This window comes from Macaca mulatta, chromosome 17, assembly GCF_049350105.2.
Source record: "Macaca mulatta isolate MMU2019108-1 chromosome 17, T2T-MMU8v2.0, whole genome shotgun sequence".
NCBI lineage: Eukaryota > Metazoa > Chordata > Mammalia > Primates > Cercopithecidae > Macaca > Macaca mulatta.
The window spans coordinates 1,809,089-1,832,287 of NC_133422.1; the positions used below are offsets into that span (position 1 = coordinate 1,809,089).

The 23,199-nt window shown below is 40.4% G+C and overlaps 1 protein-coding gene across 44 annotated transcripts in view; it reads right to left on the reverse strand.

The window, feature by feature from the left end:
* Positions 1-23,199, reverse strand: part of ZMYM2 (zinc finger MYM-type containing 2) — a 128,686-nt gene that overhangs the window by 94,545 nt on the left and 10,942 nt on the right. For 16 of the 44 annotated variants that reach the window (XM_077973690.1, XM_077973686.1, XM_077973702.1 and 13 more), the window contains exon 3: positions 20,944-20,990. The gene's annotated coding sequence lies outside the window, so the exon portion shown is untranslated. 44 annotated transcript variants of the gene reach the window in all.

The window sequence follows — 23,199 nt, forward strand, 5'->3', positions numbered from 1 at the left end:
GAAGTGACTCTTATCTAACATTCAGGAAATTATGTGATATCCATTCTGTGATCTCATTCATTAATCATTTCATACAGTTCACATGTTAACTTTTGCAGGATAACAAGGAAGGCAATTATCCAACTTTTATTGGATAATGAATCATATGCAATATATTCATGGTAATCACATGCAATATATTCCTACCACCACCACCACCTCCTTTCAGGGGTACATTATTTACTCCATAAACTTTAACACTAAAAATATGGATAAATCCTCCCAAACATCTGAACAGGAAAAAAAAGAAAATCAAAATTTGACAAAAAATAATTACTTCATTATACACTTATCCCATTTACTCACTGTATCATACAAAGTCACATGCTATAATCCTTTCCCTTACCTCATCTTTTTTGGGGGGTGGGGAAGGACAGGGTCTCGTTCTGTCACCCAGGCGGGAGTGCAGCTTGTGATCATGGCTCACTACAGCCCCGACATCCCAGGTTAAGGCGATCCTCCCACCTCCAACTAGCTGGGACTACAGGCCATTGCCACCACACCTGGCTAATTTTTTTTAATGTTTTTTGGTACAGATGAAGTCTCATTATGTTACCCAGGCTGGTCTCAAAATTCCTAGGCTCAAGAGATCCCCTGACCTTGGCCTCAGCCTCCCAAAGTGCTGGGATTACAGGCATGGGCCATTGTGCCTGGCCATCTTATCTTTTTTTAACCCACTTTTCTCATATTCTCTGGCTTCCATTAATTGTACAATTAAATCTTTCTGAAAATTTTAATCTTTCTTGACCCTATCCAGAAAGCATAAATTCTTTTGTTGCCAGGTACCATGCTGTGTGCTTTATATCCCAGTAGCAGGCTGCATAAAGGTCACCAAAGGTATCAGGTCCCCATCCCTGGAACCTATAAATGTTGTCTTACATGGAATAAGGGACTTTGCAGATACGATTAACGTTAAGGATTTTCAAGTGAGATTATATGGGATTACCTGGGTGGGTCACAAATGCACTCACAAGTACCCTTATAAAAGACATGCAGAGGGAGACTACAGGTGAAAGAGAAGGCAGTGTGACCATTGGGAGGCTGAGGTGGGCAGATTGCTTGAGCCCAGGAGTTTGAGACCAGCCTGCGCAACATGACGAAACCCCATCTCTACAAAAAATACAAAAATTAGCCAGGAATGGTGGCACATGCCTGTAGTCCCAACCACTCAGGAGGCTGAAGAGGAGAATCATCTGAGGCCGGGAGTTTGAGGCTGAAGCCAGCCATGATTGCGCCACTGCGTTCCAGCCTGGGCTACAGAGTGAGACCCTGTCTCAAAATGGAAAAAAAAAAAAAAAGAAAAAGAAAAAGAAAAGAAAAGAAAATTCTGGCTTACAGATGCTAACTCTCTTGCCCAAGTCACATAGCTAGGTTGAATACCCAGGTCTCTAAAACTCAAGAGTTCAAAACTCATCATTGTGCTATATTCAACTAATATTTTCTAAGCACCTCCTATATGCCATGCTGTGCTGGAGCCAAAGAAAATAGCAGAGTTAAGAAGATAACCTCAGGCCAGACACAATGGCTCATACCTGTAATCCTAGCATTTTGGGAGGCTGAGGTGGGAGGACTGCTTGAGCCCAGGAATTCGAGACCAGCCTGAGCAACATAACAAGACCTCAAATCTACTAAATACTAAAATTTAAAAATCAGCCAGTCATGGTGGTGCACATCTGTAGTCCTGGCTACTTAGGAGGCTGAGGCAGGAGGATCACTTGAGCCCAGGAGTTCGAGGTTGCAGTGAGCTATGATTGTGCCACTATATTCCAGCCTGGGCAACAGAGCAAACTCTGTCTCAAAAGAAAACACATACACACACACACACACACACACAGACAGAGAGAGAGAGAGAGAGAGAAAATTTCTAGAACAAAGTTACTGAGCAAATGGAGATGAGATAGATCATCAGGTGGTAATATCACTAATTCTGAACAAGAACCACTTTGATCTCACAGATCAAACTTGGGGGGCGAAATGCAAGGGGAACCAACTAGAAAAGGAAAAACTGAAGGGTAAGTATAGACTACAGATTAATTTGTAGATAGGATGAATAGGAAGTTGAAGTGGCTTATACACAGTGGTTTGGTCAAATTTTCATAGTGTACTATCTGAAAAGATGAGGAGATACTGGCTATATAGTTCTTAAAGACTGGTTTAAAAACACTTCATTTAAAAGCCTCTGCAAGGATAAAAAAGAGACTAATATGTATTGCTTTGATTTACAGATGACAGTGTTAGAGGCATTTTTCACTGTACATCTTGTAGCATTTTCTTAATTTTGGATCACGTGATTTATCACTTTTTTTAAAAACTAAATTTAAAAAATTTTAAACAGAATAACAGAAAGTGAAGAGATAACTAGTTTGGTGATCAGAGAACATCTCTTTAAGCAAGTGACATTTACACTGAAATATGAAATGATAAGAAAGATTCAGCTGTGAGAAAACTGGGGACGGGATATTCCAGGCAAAGAAAACAGCTTCTGCAAAGCCTAGAGGGAATGAAGTTGGCCAATCCAAGCTGCAGAATAAAGCCAACGTGGCAGATCAATGTAGGAAGCAAAGAGGAGGATAAAATGAGATAAACAGGCAGAGAACAACACATCAAGGCCGACTAGCTAATACATTAATTACATTTAACAGATTTACAGAGCACCTAGTATGCACAAGATACTTTCAAGGCACAAGGGAAAAATCAGTAATCAAAACAGGTAAACAGCCCTGCCTAAGCTTAGAAAGCATTAATTCTAACTAAAGGTGAAAGTTTGGATTTTACTGGAACAGGAAACACTGCTATGTTTTCAGCAAAGAGGTGATACAATCTCAGGTTTTAAATAGATCACTGCGGCTGCTACGTGGGAACAAGAGACAAAAACTAGAAGCCAAGAAACAAACTAGATGGCCATTGAAATGGTCCAAGTGAGAGATGACAGTGGCTGAAAAAAGGGTGAAAAAAATCTACAAGGTATACTGATGACTTTAAAAAGTTACAGAACACTCATGGAGATAGAGAAGAAGGATGCTTAGCAAAGGCTCAGAAGGGTAGTGGTGAGGTGGGAGGTTAATGGGCACAAAAAAATAGAATAAGACCTATTATTTGATAGCACAACAGGGTGACCATAGTCAATAATAATCTAACTGTGCATTTTAAAATAACTAAGAGTATAACTGGATTATTTGCAACACAAAGGATAAATAGTTGAAGGGATACTCCATTCTCCATGTGATTATCACACAATGCATGCCTGTATCAAAACATCTCATGTAGCGGGCAGAGGCTGAGGCAGGCGGATCACTTGAGGTCTGGAGTTAGAGACCAGTCTGGCCAACATGGTGAAACCCCATCTCTACTAAAAATACAAAGATTAGCTGGGCATGGTAGCATGCACCTGTAATTCCAGCTACTCAGGAGGCTGAGGCATGAAAATCGCTTGAACCTAGGAGGTGGAGGTTGCAGAGAGCTGAGACTGTACCACTGCACTCCAGCCTGGGTAATAGATGGGGTGAGACTCTGTCTCAAAAACAAAACAAAACAAAAACAAAAACAATCTCATGTAACTCATAAATATACCTACAATGTACCTACAAAAAAACCTACAATGTACACACAAAAATTTTAAAAAGTTATAGAACACAAAGAAAATTACTACTGTGATGTTATGCATATCCCAAAAACCTATATATACGATATTTTCCCTGAAGTATATATATTTATACACAAATTCATGGGGAAAAAAACAACTCCTGAGAGGATCACATCATGCTGATAGAAGCAGTTTGCTGGGAAGGACAGAAGTTTAGGTAGGGGGCTGAGTGGTCAACCAGACGCACTTTGGATTCTGCTTTAATCTAGGGTTTCACGCAGCTAAGCACCTGACTGAGTAAAGGAAGGAAAAGGAGTCAGTAGCAGAAGATGATATACAGTTGGCAAAACTCTAGTCAAAGATGCAATCTCCAGATACAAAAAGAGATGCAGAATAAGCACTTTTCACAGACATCAAATAAGGGTACACTAACTTTTTAATGAAACATTGAAACATTTAAATAATTTGTCTTTTCTTTTTTTTTTTTTTGAGATGGAGTCTCTGTCACCCAGGCTGGAATGCAGTGGCGCGATCGATCTCGGCTCACCGCAACCTCCATCTCCTGGGTTCAAGCGCTTCTCCTGCCTCAGCCTCCAGAGTAGCTGGGACCCCAGGCATGCACCACCACGTCCAGATAATTTTTTGTATTTTTAGTAGAGACGGGGTTTCACCATGTTAGCCAGGATGGTCTCGATCTCTTGACCTCATGATCCACCCACCTCGGCCTCCCAAAGTGCTGGGATTACAGGTGTGAACCACCACACCCAGATGTAACTTGTCTTTTCACTGAATCTCTAAGACCTAACACAATGCTTGAGCACAGAGTAGACAAATGTCCCAAATATCTGCGGAAAGACCAGAACCCAAAGCCAATTATGTTCACTTTAACTACCAAAGTTATTTTTAAGTAACAGCATTATTTAATTATCAAAGTATACACTCTAGCCCTTTAGTTTATATATACTGTATTATTCTCTGACGATTAAGTGTCCTCACTAAACCAAGTTCTAGTGTCAGACAGGCACTTTTCCACCACTCAACAAAATAAGAAAATGAAGTATTTTCAAAAACATACGATATTTTACAGAATGCCAAGGTGTTATTTTATTCTCACATAACTGTGACAATCCCTTTGAGTTAAAAAACAGATTTTTTTTCTATAATAAAACAGCAGCTCACAAATTAATTAAAACTGCCCAAAGTCCCAAGACAGTATAGGATTCAAACACTATATACACAGAGCTCGATTTCAAAACCAGTCTCCACTGGTCTCAGAGAAAGAGCTGTGTGTCTACCTGCTGTCAGATAAAAGACATGCTGTGACTGGAAAATGGCAAAAGATACATTTATAACTACTTGAAAGAAAATGGGCTGGGTGCGGTGGCTCACGCCTGAAATCCCAACACTTTGGGAGGCTGAGGCGAGAGGATTGTTTGAGCTCTGGAGTTCAAGCCCAGCCTGGGCAACATAGTGAAACCCCGTCTCTACTAAAATACAAAAATTAGGCTGGGCACGGTGGCTCACGCCTGTAACCCTAGCACTTTGGGAGGCTGAGGCAGGCAGATTGTCTGAGCTTATGAATTCGAGACCAGCCTGGCCAACACGACAAAACCCCATCTCTCCTACAAATATATATATATATATGTATACAAAAAATCAGCTGGGGGGCCGGGTGCAGTGGCTCACGCCTGTAATCCCAGCACTTTGGGAGGCCCAGGTGGGCATATCACGAGGTCAGGAGTTTGAGACCAGCCAGGCCAAAATAGTGAAACCCCATCTCTACTAAAAATCAAAAAATTAGCCAGGCGTGGTGGCGGGCGCCTTTAATCCCAGCTACTTGGGAGGCTGAGGCAGGAGAATTGCTTGAACCTGGGAGATGGAGTCTGCAGTGAGCTGAGATTGCACCACTGCACTCCAGCGTGGGCGATGGTGCGAGACTCTGTCTCAAGAAAAAAAATAAGAGCTGCATTATTTATTTACGTTATTGTTTAATATTTAATTTCATTTTGCTTAATAGTTGTGAATATTTAAATCCTGACCTCTACCATTTTCTTGCTGTGGTTTTAAGCAGTTTACTTAACTGTTGAGGATTTTTTTTTTTTTTTGAGACGGAGCCTTGCTCTGTTGCCCAGGATGGAGACTGGAGTACAGTGGCACGATCACAGCCCACTGCAACCTCCGTCTCCCAGGTTCAAGCAATTTTCCTGCCTCAGCCTCCCAAGTAGCTGGGATTACAAGCATGAGCCACCATGTCCGGCTAATTTTTTTGTATTTTTAGTAGAGATGGGGTTTCACCATGTTGGCCAGATTGGTCTCAAACTCCTGACCTCAAGTGATCCACCTGCCTCAGCCTCCCAAAGTGCTGGGATTACAGGTGTGAGCCACCGTGCCCTGCTGAGGATATTTTTTTAATCTATACAATTGATAGAAAAATGATTCTACTTTAAGGGGCTGCTATAGTGTTTGACATGAATATTTGGTCCACAATAACCATTAAAAGAAAGTTTAGCTATTACTGATGACAGTACTTGTATTTAAAAATTTTTTAATTGAATTAGTTATGAATGAAAATGTTATTCAGTATATTGCAATTTTTAAAACTTTCTGTAATGGAAATGCTTAAAAAATTGTTTTTCAAATTTATTTAAAAGTAACTAAAGGACTTACCTGAAACTTTCTCCTTAGTATATCTTATTTTTGCTATAAAGAAGCTCTCCCTATTAAGGAAGTGTCTTAAGAGTAATGATGTTTATATTTTAATTTTTGAAATAATATCTTAGGATAGGGAGTAGTAATCTATAGGTCTTTGGATAAAGTAAATAATCACCCTTCTCTTTTTTTGTTTTTGTTTTTTTCTGAGATGGCGATCTTTCTATGTTGCCCATGCTGGACTCCTGGGCTCAAGTGATTCTCCTGTCTGTGTAGCTAGGACTGTAGCTGTATGCTGGGTTAAGCTTTTAAACAGAATTATCCATTTTCTTTTTCTTTCTTTCTTTTTTTTTTTATTTGGAGACAAGAGTCTGGCTCTATTGCCTAGGCTGGAGTGCAGTGGTGCGATCTAGGCTCACTGCAACCTCCAACTCCTGGACTCAAGGGATCCTCCTGTCTCAGACTCCTGAGTAACTGGGACCTCAGGCACACGCCACATGCCAGGCTAATTTTTTTGTATTTTTTTTGCAGAGACAGGGTTTCGCCATGTTGCACTGGACTGGTCTCAGCTGAACTCCCAAGCTCAAGCAACCTGCCTGCCTCAACCTTCTGAGTACCTGGGATCACAGGCGCATGCCATTACACCTGGCTTTTTTATTTATTTATTTTTTTTTTTTTTTTTTAATTTTTTTTTGAGACAGACTCTCGCTCTGTTGCCCAGACTGGAGTGCAGTGGCACAATCTCGGTTCACTGCAACCTCAGCCTCCCGGGTTCAAGTAATTCTTGTGTCTCAGCCTCCCGAGTAGCTGGGACTACAGGCGCCCACCACCACTCCTGGCTAAATTTTTTTTTTTTCTTTTTGAGACCGAGTCTCGCTCTGTCACCCAGGCTGGAGTGCAGTGGCATGATCTCATCTCACTGCAACCTCTGTCTCCTGGGTTCAAGCAATTTTCTGCCTCAGACTCCTGAATAGCTGGGATTACAGGCGTCACTGTGCCCGGCCACAGCTCTCATGTTTTAAAAAAACATAACCATTCAACAAAACCACCAAATCAACATTCAAAATACACAAGATTCAAAAGAAAAAGCAAACCCAAAGTACCAACCTACAATGGGATTTTAAAAAAAAATGAATGGGGCCGGGCATGGTAGCTCACACATGTAATCCCAGTACTTTAGGAGGCAGAGGCAGGCAGATCACTTGTGTCTAGGAGTTAGAGACCAGCCCTGGTGACTGAGTGAAATCCTGACTATGAAAAATACAAAAACTGGCTGGGCGCAGTGGCTCACGCCTATAATCCCAGCATTTTGGGAGGCCGAGGTGGGCGGATCACAAGGTCTGGAGATCGAGACCATCCTGGCTAACATGGTGAAACCCCGTCTCTACTAGAAATACAAAAAAAAAAAAAAAATTAGCTGGGCGTGGTGGTGGGTGTCTGTAGTCCCAGCTACTCGGGAGGCTGAGGCAGAAGAATGGCGTGAACCCGGGAGGCAGAGCTTGCAGTGAGCCGAGATTTCACCACTGCACTCCAACCTGGGAAACAGCAAGACTCTGTCTCAAAAAAAAAAAAAAAAATTAGTTGGGCATGGTGGTGCACATCTGTAGTCCCAGCTACTTCGGGGGCTGATCGCTTGAGCCAGGGAAGCAGAGGTTGCTGTTAAGCAGAGATGATGCCACTACGCTCCAGCCTACACAAGACAGAGAAACCCTGTCTCAACAACAACAACAAAAAACAATGAAGCTGAACTTGTAGTTAACATTCACTTGTCATAAGGGAAGTACCTGATCAACATAATGATTTTCACAGAAATGAGATAACAGCTCAGCCCAAATCTACAGATATTATAAAATGTGCAGGCTTTTAATATATAAGTTATTTGGTTCCTTTGTTTTGGCATACTTAGAAGAAAACCACTTCCGGGGCAGAAAAGCTAGAACTGACTTCACAGTTCCCTCTGGTGGCTGCTATGTGTCAATTCAGTCTCCTTAGAAGAAAGTTTCTTTACCACAGTTAGATCCCTGCAGCAATCTACTTCTGAAAACAGAATAACCATTCAACTATGACAGCTATTTTAAAATCAGACTGTAAATAATATTAGTCACTTCTATACATCACAGAAATAATGTTTCAACCAGAAAACATCTACTTAGTCCTTTAAAGAAAGGCAATCCAATTAGAAGTTGATCACTTCTCCATTATCAAGGTAAAATCTACTCCATGTAGCTGCCCATCTTCTACCTCCAGTCAATTCTAACTAGCTATTTAATACTAAACAAATAACTTATCTGAATTTCTGTTTTACCACAGTAAATGGTATAAAAACGGTTCACATGGCTTTTCTTCTAATTCAAAGATACAACTGGATGTGAAAACCACTTAGCACACTCCTAAATACTTACCTAACTCCTAAACAATTACCAGACAACTGATGCTTGTACCTCGGAATTTCAGTAAGTTTCCAATTAATTTTTAAGCTGTCTTGTGATACTCCACATTATAAATCATAAATGCTTTCAGTTCTATTTGGTCTTTATTTTGATTCAGTGAGAATTAATTAACAGAACAATTGATGTTGTCACGAAAAAACAATGAAAAGGTGATAGTTAAAATATAAATGTTCATATATTTGTATCAAGAAAATATTAGTACTTGCTGAAAAAGGCTGATGAACCTTCAAAAAACAAAATCACAAAGAAAGCTCTTCAAAGTGCTTCAACAAAAATATTCATCATCATCTCCCTTACAAGCCTACCTAAATGCTTTCTAAATATCGTTAAAGAATTACAAAGAAAGCTCAGGTGAACTCTTTTTTACAGCAAAGAGTATTATAAGTCAGTATGTATTCATGGCACTTACAATAGTTCTGAGTTAATATGACAGATTTAAAACATTAAGAATAAAAATTCCTGGCCAGGCACAGCGGCTCACGCCTGTAATCCCAGCACTTTAGGAGGCCATGGCGGGCAGATCTCTTGAGCCCGCAGTTGGAGACCAGCCTGGGCAACAGGGAGAAACCCCAATTCTACAAAAAATAGGAAAATTAGATGGGCATAGTGATGCACGCCTGTGGTCCCAGCTACGGGACTGAGGCGGGAGGATCACTGGAGCCCAGGAGGTCGAGGCTGCAGTGAGCCAAGATTGCACCACTGCACACTAGCCTGGGCAAGACAGCGAGACTCTATCTCAAAAAAGGAAAAAAAAAAAAAAAGAATAAAAATTCCTAATAAAATAGGAAGAAGGAATTATAGGAAAAATTATTAAAAGCATTATCAGTAAAGTCAAGAATAAGACAAGAACATTGGCCGGGCGCGGTGGCTCAAGCCTGTAATCCCAGTACTTTGGGAGGCCGAAACGGGTGGATCACGAGGTCAGGAGATCGAGACCATCCTGGCTAACAGAGTGAAACCCCGTCTCTACTAAAAAATACAAAAAACTAGCCGGGCGAGGTGGCGGGCGCCTGTAGTCCCAGCTACTCGGGAGGCTGAGGCAGGAGAATGGCGTGAACCCGGGAGGCGGAGCTTGCAGTGAGCTGAGATCCGGCCACTGCACTCCAGCCTGGGTGACAGAGTGAGACTCCGTCTCAAAAAAAAAAAAAAGACAAGAACATTCTTCTACTATTACCATATAGCACTGTTACAGAAGTAACAGCCAATGCGATTACATAAAAAAGAAATGAAGAAATATACAAATGTGAGGCCGGGCACGGTGGCTCATGCCTGTAATCCCAGCACTTTGGGAGGCCGAGGTTAGGCGGATCATCTGAGGTCAGGAGTTTGAGACCGGCCTGGCCAACATGGCAAAACGCCATCTCTACTAAAAGTACAAAAATCAGCCGGGCATGGTGGCGCACGCCTGTAATCCCAGCTACTCGGGAGGCTGAGGCAGGAGAACTGCTTGAACCTGGGAGGCAAAGGTTGCAGTGAGCCGAGACTGTGCCACTGCACCCCATCCTGGGTGATGGAATGAGACTCCGTCTCAAAAAAAAAAAAAAAAAAAATCAAAGTGGGGAAAATATTATATACAAATTATAAAATTCTTTACCCCAAAGACCCAAAAGATTTACCTGAAAAACTATTATAGATGGTGAGTTTATACAGTAAAATAACTGTATCTACATAACAAATTAATATGTAGAAATCAGTCAACTGAATGGCCATAAAATTTTGCTCCCATCCAAAGGTCAACTAAACCTACAATAAGGGTGTTTTTAGAAAAAAGGACAAACCTACAAGGAAGGGGAGACAACAGAGAATTCAAGCACACTAAAATTTTGGAAGAGGGAAGGCAGATAAGCATGGATTAGTTGTAACTGACTTAGCAGGCCTGAAAAAGGTAACACTGAACCCACAGGAAGCAAAGTTTTGAAATGAACAAATTACAAATGAAACTGCAGTTAACATTCACTTGTCAAGGTAGGAAGCATCTTCATCAACATAACAATTTTCAGAGGAATGAGGCAACAGTTCAAAATAGAAACCAACAGGTTCAGGAACCACTGAAAGTAATGGCAAAAACTGCAATTACTTTTGCACCAACCTAATAGCAGCCATCTCTTCCCCAAAGGGGATGATGTACTCAGGGCAGCTAATGTTTGGGAGACTGAGGAAAACAGATCACTTTAGGTCAGGAGTCGGAGACCAGCCTGGCCAATATGGTGAAACCCCATCTCTACTAAAAATACAAGAATTAGCCAGGCATGGTGACGTGTGCCTGTCATCTCAGCTACTCAGGAGGCTGAGGCATAAGAATCACCTGAACCTGGGAGGCAGAGGTGGCAGTGAGCCGAGATCAGGACACTGCACTCCAGTCTGGGTGACAGAGTGAGACTCTGTCTCCAAAAAAACAAAACAAAACAAAACAAAAAAAGACAGCTAATAGACAACTCAGTGAAAACTATTGAAAAGCAATTAGAAACCTACATTTCCTTTCCCATCCAAATAAATCCACGAGTTTAACCTGTGGAGAAAGTACAAGATCGACTTTGGACAGGAAGATATCAGGCACGGTTCAGGGGCGAGCCCCTTATTTCAGCTGAACCTGAGATAGAAAATAAACTGATACATACTCAACTCAGTACTGGTGCTGAGACCTAACCTCCACCTAAAACTGCAAGTCACACATCTCCCTATTCAGGAAATTGGAAGGCTCTTTCTGGAAACATGATTTCATAAAAAGATACCCAAGAATGGAGATTTCCCAACAAACATCCCCCCAGATCATCCCTTAATGAAGTGTGGTATCAACAGTGTACTGTGACCCCCAACAGCTCAGAGTGTCCACACAGCTTTTAGACATGCATTCTTAACCATGAACAGACAACCAAGGACTACCTGACAGATGAGTAAAGATATGAAAGATATCTTCATGATGAAAACAAACGGGATGAAAAACTCAAGTTGGTAGAAATGGTAACTATCTAAGGGGAAAAAACATCTTAAGAAAATAATATATTCAGAGAGATAAGAAAAGATATCCACAAAATATGAACAGAATGCTAGGAAAAAATTCGTACCTACAGGAGGAAAAAGGTTAAAAATATGACTGCAGAAACTTAAAATCCAATAGAGGAAAATACCATTTCCCATCTACTGAAACCAGGGCTCCTTGGAGAAATGGTATATTGCAGGTCAGAGGCAGGAAATGTGTAAGATTAGCCCAAACACTTGCTTATAGCAGATAGCAAGAAAGCTACTGAAGACTAATGGAAGAGTTAAAAGGACTCCAGAGCCAACATGAACAGGCTCCAACTGGCCAAAGACAGGAAAATTTAAACATGAATAAAAATCACTGCAATTAATTAAAACACATCAAATATGTGGTTTTTGGGAGGTTTTTTTCTGTTTTTTAGAGGCAGGGTCTCACTGGCAACCCAGGCTAGAGTGCAATGGCATGATTACAGCTCACTGCAACCTTAACTTCTGGACTCAAGTGATTCTCCCACCTCAGCCTCCTGAGAAGCTAGAGCTCCAGGCATGTGCCGCCATGCCTAGCTAATTGTTTTATTTCTTGTAGAGATGAGGTCTCCCTATGTTGCTCAGGCTAGTCTTGAACTCCTAGCCCTAACTGATCTTCCCGCCGCAGCCTCTCAAAGCACTGGGATTACAGGCATGAGCCACCATGCCCGGCCTCAGATATGCTTAAATCCATGAGTTCATCACGGTACTCACACCAACAAAAACGGACCAACTATGATGATGATAAATATACATATCCAAGAAGCTCAACAAACTCCAAAAGCAGGATAAACTCAAAGATATCCATGTCAAGACACATTGTGGACCTCAAAAAGAGCAGAAATTCTGAAAGCAGCAAGAGAGAAGAGACTCATCTGGTTCAAGGGATCCTCATTAGATCATTTAGATTACCAGCATATTTTTCATCAGAAACCATTAGAAGCCAGAAGTCAGTGGGACGACATTTAAAGTGCTAACAGAAAGAGGGGGGAAAAAAATCTGTCAGCCAAGAATTCTATATGCAGCAAAAAATCCCTCCAAAAATACGGAGAACCTAAGATATTTCCAAATAAGCAAAAGCAGAAAGAAGTTCATTTCCTGCAGACCTGCCCGACATGAAATGCTGAGAGAGTTCTTCCAGCAAAAACGATAAAACACTGAACAGTAACTCAACATGGTAAGAAGAAATAAAGAATATGAGTGAAGGTAACTAATGAGATAACAGAAAAGTCAGTGGTAATGTACTTTAGGTTTATAATTAATTTTTTCATATGATGTAAAAGATAAAGGCATTAAACAGTAATTTTAGGCTGGGCACGGTGGCTCACGCCCATAATCCCAGCACTTTGGGACGCCAAGGCAGGCAGATCAACTGAGGTCGGGAGGTTGAGAACAGCCTGACCAACATGGAGAAACCCCATCTCTACTAAAAATACAAAATTAGCCAGGCGTGGTGGCGCATGCCTGTAATCCCAGCTACTCCAGAGGCTAAGGCAGGAGAATCACTTGAACCCAGGAGGCGGAGTTTGCGGTGAGCCAAGATTGCACCATTGCATTCCAGCCTGGGCAACAAGAGCGAAACTTCGTCTCAAAAACAAAAAATCCCAAAAAACAGTAATTTTAAATTTATATTAATAAGCACACAATATATACAGATGTGATCTATGACAACAATAACACAAAGGAAGAACAGCAGAGTGTTTGCATACTTCTGAAACCAAATTATTTGCAATACGTTATTATAAATTTAAGATGGCTATTTTAATCCCCAAGGTAACCATTTAAAAAATACTTATAGGCTGGGCACAGTGGCTTACACCTGTAATCCCAGAACTTTGGGAGGCCAAGGCGGGATGATCACAAGGTCAGGAGTTTGAGACCATCCTGCCTAACACGGTGAAACCCCGTCTCTACTAAAAATACAAAAAACTTAGCCAGGCGTGGTGGTGCACGCCTGTAGTCCCAGGTACTTGGGAGGCTGAGGCAGGAGAATGGCGGGAACCCGGGAGGCGGAGCTTGCAGTGAGCCAAGATGGCACCACTGCACTCCAGCCTGGGCAACAGAGCGAGACTCCGTCTCAAAAAAAAAACAAAAAAACAATTTTTAAAATACATAGAAAAGAAGGAAATCAAATGGTACACTAGAGAAAAATTTAATATAAAAAGCAATAATAAAAGAAACAGAAATGGTTGGCTGGGCGCAGTGGCTCACGCCTGTAATCCCAGCACTTTGGGAGGCCAAGGAGAATGGATCACGAGGTCAGGAATCGAGACCATCCCGGCTAACACAGTGAAACCCCGTCTCTACTAAAACTACAAAAAACTTAGCCAGGCGTGGTGGCGGCGCCTGTGGTCCCGGCTACTCGGGAGGCTGAGGCAGGAGAATTGCGTGAACTAGGGAGGTGGAGGTTGCAGTGAGCCGAGATTGCACCACTGCACTCCACCTGGGCAACAAAGCGAGACACTGTCTCAAAAGAAATGGAAAGGAAAAAACGTTAAGACATGCACAAAACAGCAAAATGGCAGAGGTAAATCCTTATGAAGACTTACCTTAGATATAAATGTTTTAAATTATAATAAAAGATACACTGGCAGACTGAATTTTTAAAAACACTATCCATCTATATGCTGTCTACAAAAGATTCACTTTAGGGCCAGGCAACATGGTTTACACCTGTAATCCCAACACTTTGGGAGCCCAAAGCAGGAGGATCACCTAAGCCTAGGAGTTTGAGACCAACCTGGGCAACAAAGCGACATCCCATCTCAATTTAAAGAAAAAGATTCACTTCAGATACAAAGATATAGAATAGCTGAGTACTATTTTCTGCTAGGATAGAAAACCTAATATACGCAAATATTAACCAAACGAGAACTGGAGTGGCTATACTAATCAGAAATTAAATTTAAATCAAAAAAGGTTATAAGAGACAAAGGACATTATATATTGATGAAAGGTTCATTCTAGCAAGAAGATACAGCAGTTCCAAACATAGATACCTAACAACTAAGCCCCAAAATATATTAAAGCAAAAATTACCAGAATTAAAAGGAGAGAGAGAGAGACACAAAACTCTATGATAATAGCTGGAGACTTCATTATACCCTTTCAAAAATGGATAGAACCACCAAACAGAAGATCAGTAAGGAAACGGAAGGGGCTTAAACAACACCATCAACTACCATCAACTACTTAGACCTAAAAGACACAGACATACAACAGACCTCTACAGGGACGAAAATTCTGACACACGCTGTAACATAGAACCATGAGGACATCACACTACCTGAAAACAGCCAATCACAAAAAGACAAATACTGCAGGATTCCACCTATATGAAATATCTAAAGTAGTCAAATTTCATAAACAGAAAGTAAAATGGTGGTTACCAGGGGTTGGAGGAAGAGATAATTGGGGAACTGTTGTTTAGTAGGTAGAGTTTTGGTTTTACAAAATAAAAAAGGTCTAGAGCTCTCCTGTGTGACAATGTGAATATATCTAACAATATTGAGCTGAACACTTAAAAGTGGTGAAAATAGTAATATTATGGTTTTTTTACAATTTAAAATAAAAAATAAAGTACCATTTCACACGCAATAGGATTGCTATTTTTTTTTTTTTTTGAGGTGGGTCTCGCTCTGTCGCCAGGCTAAGAGTGCAGTGGCACAATCCTGGTTCACGGCAACCTCCGCCTCCCGGGTTCAAGTGATTCTCCTGCCTCAGCCTGCCAAGTACCGGGACTACAGGCATGCGCCACCACGTCTGTTGATTTTTGTATTTTTAGTAGAGACAGGGTTTCACCACGTTGGGCAGGATGGTCTCGATCTCTTGACCTCGTGATCCGCCCACCTCGGCCTCCCAAAGTGCTGGGATTACAGGCATGAGCCACCGCACCCAGCACAGGATTGCTATTTTTCTAAAAAAGGAGGTCAGGCGTGGTGGCTCACACCTGTAATCCCAATGCTTTGGAAGGCCAAGGTGAAAGAATCAATTGTGGCCAGGAGTTCAAGACCAGCCTGGGCAATATAGCAAGACTCCAGCTGTACATACATACATACATACATAAATTTTAAAAATGGAGGAGAAAGTTTTTTAAAAAGAGAAAAGAAGAGAAGTGCTGATAAAGACCTTTGGAAATTGGAACGCTTGTGTACTGCTGGTAAAAACGTAAATGGTACCACACCGTGGAAAACAGTTTAATGGTTCCCCAAAGTTACATGTGGATATTAATCTATGGCCTATCAATTTCACTGACATACAAACCCAAAATAACTGAAAGCAATGACTCAAGTAGATACTTGTACAACAATGATCACGGAAGCATTTTCACAACGGTCAAAGGGTAAAAACAACCTAAGTGTCCAACAAAAATTGAATGGATAAATAAAATGTTGATAAACTTATACAGGGGAATATTATACAGCTTTAACAATGAATAAAATTCTGATACATACTACAACATAGATGAACTCTGAAAACATGCTAAGTGAAGCAGGCCAGACACAAAAGGACAAATATTGTGATTCCATTCATGAGGTAGTTCGATACAAAACGTAGAACAGAAGTTACCAGGGGCTTGAGGGAGGGGAGACAAGGAATGCTAATGAATATGGTTGCTATTTGGGATGATGAAAATATTCTGGATAATGTTGATTTTTACAAGAAATTGTGAAGGTACTTAATGTCACAAAATTGTGGACCCTTAAAAATGGTTAAAAAAAAAAAAAAGTCAATTTTATGTTACTATATTTTACTGTTTTTTTTTTTTTAGAAAAGACAAGACACCATATGGGGGAAAAAACACCAAAAACAATGATATCCTATGAAAAGAAAATTTTTGTCATCTCGTAATAAAATGAAGGCAAAGAGCTCCTACAATCAATGAGATAAACCAACAATCAAATAGAATAAAGGACAAAAAATAAACACAGTTCACATACACAAAAAAATCACTCTTAAATATGTATCTACAAAAATACTACTTAAATTCTGAAAGGCCACCACTTTTCTCTTATATTAACAAAGGCCCACCAAGTCTTAACAATATCCCATGTAGCAAGACTCCCATTCTGTTAACTGGTACAGTCTCTATAGAGGGCAACTAAAAAAATATTTCTTTGACCAAGCAATTCCACGTGTAGGCATCCATTCAACAGATACATTATCTCATATTTTAAAGAACAGACCAGGCACAGTGGCTCACGCCTGTAATCCCAGCACTTTGGGAGGCCGAGGAGGGTGGATCATGAGGTCAGGAGTTAGAGACCAGCCTGGCCAACGTGGTGAAACCCCATCTCTACTAAAAACACAAAAATTAGCCGGGTGTGGTGGTGGGCACCTGTAATCCCAGCTACTCAGGAGGCTGAGGCAGGAGAATTGCTTGAACCCAGAAGGAAGAGATTGCAGAGAGCCGAGATCGCACCACTGCACTCCAGCCTAGGTAACAGAGTAAGACTCCATCTCAAATAAATAAATAAATAAATAAATAAATAAATAAATAAACATAGAAGGATATTCATGGTAAAATCAAAACATTTAAACAATCCAAATATCTCTTAACACAAATGGATAAAATGATGACAAAGACATACAACAAAATACTATGCAGCGCTTCGAAACAATGAAGCCACTCTAAATGAATTTACATGCTAATAAGGATCAACCACACATATAAATTAAGTATAAACAGCAAGGTACAGAACAATGCATAAATGCACCACACACAGCATCTCTGGATAAATGCCCAAGAAAATGACAAGAGTGGTTTGCCTCTAGGGAAGAAAATTGTGTAGATGAATCAGAAGGAAGAAAAGTGAGTTTTCCTTCTCACTGTTTATCCTCTTCTACCTTTTAAAGTCGGTATCATATGCAAATATACTAGAATTTGATTAGGGTTTCACTGAATTTAAGAGATTAATCCAGAGACAAATTAAACTTTTTTACATTACAGAAGTCTTCCCATTCAGACACTGGCACATCTTTCCATGTAAAGTTTTCTTATACGCCCTATGGTAAGGGTGTCCAACCTTTTGGCTTCCCTGGGCCACACTGAAAGAACCTGTCTTGGGCCACACATAAAATACGCTCACATTAATGATAACTGATGAGCAAACAACAACAAAAATTGCAAAAAAAAAAAAACTCACAATGTTTTAAGAAGGTATACAAATTTGTGTTGAGCCACATTCAAAGACCTCTAGGCAGCTTGGGACCTGTGGGTCGCAGGCTGGATAAGCTCGCCCTATGGTATTGTGTTGGGTTTTTTTTCTGTTTGTTTGTTTTTTGAGATGAAGTCTTGCTCTGTCACCCATCCTGGAGTGCAGTGGCGTGATCTTGGATCACTGCAACCTCTGCCTCCCGAGTTCAGGCAATTCTTCTGCCTCACCCTCTTGAGTAGCTGGGACTACAAGCATGTGCCACCACGCCCAGCTAATTTTTGTATTTTTAGTGGAAATGGGGTTTCACCATGTTGGCCAGGCTGGTCTTGAACTCTTGACCTCAGGAGATTCACCTGCCTCGGCCTCCCAAAGTGCTGGGATTACAGGCAGGAGCCACCACGCCTGGCCCCCCTACGGTATTGTTTTACAGTTTCCTTCATTAAAGTCTTGCATACTTCTTGTTACAGTTATTCCTATTTCTTGCAATAATAAAATGGATTTCTCCATTACATGAAAAAATTTACATAGCAAAAAAAGATTCCATAAATATATACACTTGTAGCTGGACGCAGTGACTAACGCCTGTAATCTTTATTAGATACCTAAAACAAAGCTAGTCTGGCTTTAGAAGATGATAGGAACCATTTAATTCAAGTACTCAGCTACTAAAAATCCATTCAAGGGTTATGACACAGTCTAAACAAAAATTCCTTTGATCTAATAAACAAATGAATAAATCAATTATTTCATTCAGAGATCTCTAGCGTGTAGAATTTCTAGAGGTAAGAAAAAATTTCTTCTCTCCCATAGGACCAAAATTTAACTACAAGGTACTTTCAAGTAATTTTAACTTTCTTTGGGAATCTCATCCATTCCCATGATTTAAAATAATACCGTAATACCCCTAAACTCCTTACTTTATCTCAATCAAGATGTTTCAAAACTCCAAACTGCCTACTCTCTACATCTAGGTTGGTTTTTTTTTTTTTTTTAACTTGCTCTATCCCCTTTTATCTGTACCTCTTCCAGTTTTTGTCATTTCACCATGTTTTGTGTCTAGTGACTCAATAATACAAACCCGGAGGTCATTCTTAATTCTTTCTCCTTTCTTCCCCTACAGACTGCCATCATCAAGTGTTTATCCTACTCCAAAATAAATCTCAAAATTGTCCACTTTTACCCATCTCTACTACTATCCTTCTTGCCCGAGAAGTCCATCATTTTTCTGCTGGGATACTGACATTACGTACGATATTCCCCAGAATATCTAAAGATCTTCTTAAAAATGAATTGGCCGGGCATGGTGACTCACGCCTGTAATCTCAACACCTTGTGAGGCTGAGGCAGGCAGATCACCTGAGAGCAGGAGTTCAAGACCAGCCTGACCAACATGGAGAAACCCCGCCCCTACTAAAAATACAAAATTAGCCTGGTGTGGTGGCGCATGCCTGTAATCCCAGTTACCTGGGAGGCTGAGACAGGAGAATCACTTGAACCCCAGAGGCGGAGGTTGTAGTAAGCCAAGATCACACCATTGCACTCCAGCCTGGGCAACAAGAGCGAAACTCCATCTCAAAAAAAAATAAATATATAAACTAAAGATGAAATCAGACTGCAACATTCACTTCTTACATGGCTTTTCAGTATACTTAGCAGAAAGCTTACAATTCCTCCCCTTACCTGTATGTAATATTTCTGTCTGATTTCATCCCTACCTACAATCTAGGTTCACTTTCAGCCCTACTTTTCCCCACCTTGCTCATTAAGCTTCAGCTAAACTAAACTAAGCCTTCCTTCAGGCTGTGGAAGAGTTCAAGCTCCTCACCTCAAGATCTTCCTCTGCCTGAAAGACTCCTTTTCACGCTTCCATCTATTCTCTGCTTAAATGTCACTCTCTCAAAGAAAGATTCTCCTGTGTCAACCATCCACTAATCCATCGCTGGTCTCAATTAGGTGTCTCCTGCTGCACTCTCAGATCATACTCATTTCCTCAGCTGCATTTATCCAATTTGCAGTTATGTTTGTTGATCTGTAATCTGTAACCCCCAGAAGACTGCATGGTCCATGAAGGCAAAGACCTACGCTCTTATTGCCTCTTACTGTATCCTTGAACTTAATAAAAGCCTGGCCAATAAATATTTACTGAATGAATATTTCTCTTTAACAAATAACCTTTCTGGGATTTGAAGATGCCTGTTTTGCGGGGTGTGGGGGACGGGTTTTTCACTTCTCCCTGACCCACAGTGAATTCTGGCGCTCTCTCTTCTTGTGTGCATAGGACAATCACTTCACCCCCAAGCCCATTTCCCTGTTATAAAATGGAAAATTAGAATAACTCCCTCAAAAAATGAAACAAGCTAAAACATAATTATCTCTATCCTTTGTCATTGGTCCTAATTTTTTTTACTTCTATATTCATCTACGTAAGTACAGTTAGTAGTAACATGACCTGATTTTAGTTCCTAATGAAAGGTTATCATACCCTATCCCTGTGATCCCCTTTACCAGAGAAGTTAAATAAACCCATACTTCCTCCTCCAAACATATTTTATTTTATTTTTTTTTTTGAGACGGAGTCTTGCTCTGCCGCCCAGGCTGGGGTGCAGTGGCCGGATCTCAGCTCACTGCAAGCTCCGCCTCCCAGGTTTACGCCATTCTCCTGCCTCAGCCTCCCGAGTAGCTGGGACTACAGGCGCCCGCCACCTCACCCAGCTAGTTTTTTGTATTTTTTAGTAGAGACGGGGTTTCACCGTGTTAGCCAGGATGGTCTCGATCTCCTGACCTCGTGATCCGCCCGTCTCGGCCTCCCAAAGTGCTGGGATTACAGGCTTGAGCCACCGCGCCCGGCCGCCTCCAAACATAGTTTAAAAACTACAACTGCACAAATAAACTTCAACTACACACGTTAATTTGGAAACAAATCATCAAACATTCATTTATTCTTATGACCACTTGTTGGTATTCCAAATCTATGATCTAGCGTAACGACTGTTTTCCATAACAAATTTCCCATAACGTTTAAACAGATGGAGTAGAGGGCTTTTAAAAAAAACATTACCTTCTTTACGTGACTTCAAATGTTCCATGATTAAGACCTCATCTAACCTAAAGAAACAACAATACTTGCATCAATAAGCAAATGAGACCACAGATCCAATAAGGTAGACTTCAGGTACTAAGAATCTATTTCTCTAATACAGACTATTACTAAGTAAAAATCTCTTGCCTCTGTTTCGTAAGACTCAAAACTCTTTTTTAACCAGCATTTTTTTCTTGATATGTTCAAATGTTTCACTGATTGCTTTAAAAAAGAAAAAACAAAGTGAAAGGCATACACAGCATGGAGCATAAGAATTTCCTTATTAGACAAATCTCAGAAAATAAAAAATCTTATCACTTACAATAGCTTTTATTTTTTAAATTATCTAGTAAATAAAGTGAGCCTGAAGCAAAGAAGGCAACCCTCAACAAATCTTAATTAAAGAAGGCAGTCCTCAATAGTCTATTTTGCTGATCTCTTTTATTCAATCCCTTCCTTCATACCTTGAGTTATACTTTTGCCTCTAAATTTCATCATACATCTCACACAATAACTACCAATTATGAAAAACATGCTTGACAGCACTCTCATCACAAGTTCCTTGAAAAGACCTTATACTATATTATGATCCCATTTTGCAGTTGAGTAAATTACTCTGTACAATCAAGTAAATCTCCTATGGCATACAGCTGTAGGTGGCACACACAAAGTTTGTACCTAAAAAGTTCACATACCTTTCATTATACCACATTATCTTCCCATCTGCTAGAACTAAGACTAGTGAACTGGGTCTAATAAACTGACCACTAGAATTCAAATAATCAGCTAAAGACTTCTGCAACCTAAGGACAGGGAAAGGAAAACAAGGATGTCAGACTTTGATGTATGCCCATTGTTGATAGGAACAGTATATATGCAAATTATTAGTGTGATGACCAGATGGAAAATCATAAGAATACATTTTAAAGTTTAAACACTGGTCTCAAGGAGAATGGAATTAGGCGGGAATTCTCATTTTCTATGTCACATATATTTTTTACTGCCTAAAGATTTTAAGGGAATGTTTTATTTTTATAACCAAAATATTAAGAAATGTCCTTTTTGATATGCATATATTCATTCACTTCTGTTTACTACCTATTACACTTTGTTTTACATTTTGTTTATATTTACTCACTTACATGACTCTCTAAACTGAACAGTGAGAACTTACATGAAAAACACACATAACACACTTCCTACTTAATTTTTTATTTTTAAGGGTTAAGTCCAGGCTTAATTTTTATTTTATTTCACATGCCAACAGAAATTTCTCAAGTTTTTGCAAAATAAGTGATGTCATCAGACTGAGCTTTAGGAAAAATTAATCTAGCTACACTGGAATCAAGAATAGGAAGAAACTGCCTTGTAAATAATTCCGTTTTCTAACAGACTAAGGTGAAAGTTAAAAGCAAAATAAGAGAGAGCTAAAGACGACAGTAAAGGACACTTAAAGGTCTCAACATTAGAAAGTCTAGTGAGGGGAGGCCGGGCGCGCTGGCTCACGCCTGTGTTCCCAGCACTTTGGGAGGCCGAGGTGGGCAGATCACCTGAGGTCAGGAGTTCGAGACCAGCCTAGCTAACAAGGTTAAACCCCGTTTCTACTGAAAACACAAAAAAAATTAGCCAGGCGTGGTGGCGCGCACCTGTAATCCCAGCTACTCGAGAGGCTGAGGCAGGAGAATCGCTTGAACCTGGGAAGTGGAAGTTGCAGTGGACCAAGATCACACCATTGTGCTCCAGCTTGAGCAAGAAGAGTAAAACTGAAAAAAAAGAAAGTCTAGCGAGGGAAAGTGAAGGAGGTGGTCATAACTATGAGACCACACTAACCCCCGGAGGTAAAAATTTTAAATGTTACAGAATTAAGACCAAAAGAAACAGTTAAAAGATTTGGCAATTAGGTAGCCAGTGACCTCAAAAGAGCAGATTTGTTATATTGTTGATAGTGCAGATCAGACAGTGGATTTCTTTCTAAAAGTATAGGAAAAAGAAGAAATCATTAGAAAAAGATGCAGAGATTCTGGAGGATAAACCATTTTTATCTCGATGGAAGATAAAGCACTGCAGACCAATGAAAAAGCCAGAAGAGGGAAGTTGGTGAAGAGAAAGAAACTCTTCTAGTCATTACCAGATGAGCACACAGTAAGTTTACCATACCAGGTGGTGGCAGCAAATTCATTATGTTTGGTCCATACAAACAGACAGTTTAAGAATTGTAGCTGCTATTAACTGAGC